This window comes from Pseudophryne corroboree, chromosome 9 (assembly GCF_028390025.1).
Source record: "Pseudophryne corroboree isolate aPseCor3 chromosome 9, aPseCor3.hap2, whole genome shotgun sequence".
Classification (NCBI taxonomy): Eukaryota; Metazoa; Chordata; class Amphibia; order Anura; family Myobatrachidae; genus Pseudophryne; species Pseudophryne corroboree.
This window is the reverse complement of record NC_086452.1, coordinates 264,165,684-264,166,813: the sequence shown is the minus strand read 5'-3', so window position 1 is coordinate 264,166,813 and position 1,130 is coordinate 264,165,684. Positions and strand designations below refer to the sequence as shown.

General features: G+C 42.0%; 1 pseudogene; it reads left to right on the top strand.

Annotated features, from left to right (window-relative positions):
- The first annotated feature begins 675 nt into the window (after positions 1-675).
- LOC134964336 (5S ribosomal RNA) lies at positions 676-793 on the top strand (annotated as a pseudogene).
- Positions 794-1,130: the final 337 nt, after the last annotated feature.

Below are 1,130 nucleotides of genomic sequence, written 5' to 3'. Positions count from 1 at the left end.
CAGTACACGGATGTAGTTGGATAGTGCAGAAGCACAGAAGTCTTTGGGCGCACCCGCCAATTTATCCAAGCTGTGGGGAAGCAGGGTTCCAGCTTCATACCCTCCAACTGTACCTTTTTGGCCAGTATAGTACCCTTTTTTATGGTCTGTACAGGCCAAAAAGTGCTATGTACAGATTTTCAGTGTCTCCCTTGTCCTATAGATTCCACTGTCAGCGCCGTGTGGCCATGCCCCTTTTCAAATTTGTACCGATTTCTTCTTTAATGATGTAGGAGGGTATGCAGTTTACGAACACCTTCCTGCAAGCCCAGCTCCAGATAATATTGTGTTGGCATTAAGTGTAGAAGTGCATTTTCACTGACTGTGCGATAGGCTATGGGACACTGTATATCACGGACTATCAGTCCATACAAGTATTGGGTAATTTATGGCATTAGGATATAATGAACAAAAAAAGGAGAGGAAAGAATATTTCCATAATATTCAATGGACTCTCACCAGCGATCCATTGGTTCATACCACTGACCAAGGCCCAATTCTGGTATTCCCTACCTTTGCCTAATGCTGGCAGCAGATCTATCTTTTTATTCATCCCTTCTTTCTGGCAACCTATCTTTCCATCTTCCTTGCTAGGCAAACTCTCATCAGTGATCCCAGAGTAAGAGGTGGTAAAATATCTACTATCATACCACACTGATAACGCCTGACCCTGTTGGATCTTGGAAGCTAAGCAGTGTTGGGCTTGGTCAGTACTTGGATGGGAGACCCCTGTGAAGACCAAGTTTAGTAGTAATAGGATTGAGGTGCTGTGTGCCTAACGCTGACAGCAGATTCACCACTCAGCTTATCTCTTTTATCTACTCCTTCAATATTGGCACACATACTGTAGACATTTTTTGCTATCACTAAGTACCCATTGACAACCCCTTTGTTTGGTAATAATTTATCATGACAATCCACAGGTAACCTTGAAACCATAAGGCCAGCAACCTCTGATTCGTGGTACGAGAGTCTCACAATATTTAATTATAGGTCACACCCATGAGACTTTACAGAATGAACCAGGATTTGGTCATCACTGTTGTTATTATTATTATTATTATTATTATTATTATCATCTCATCTGGTCC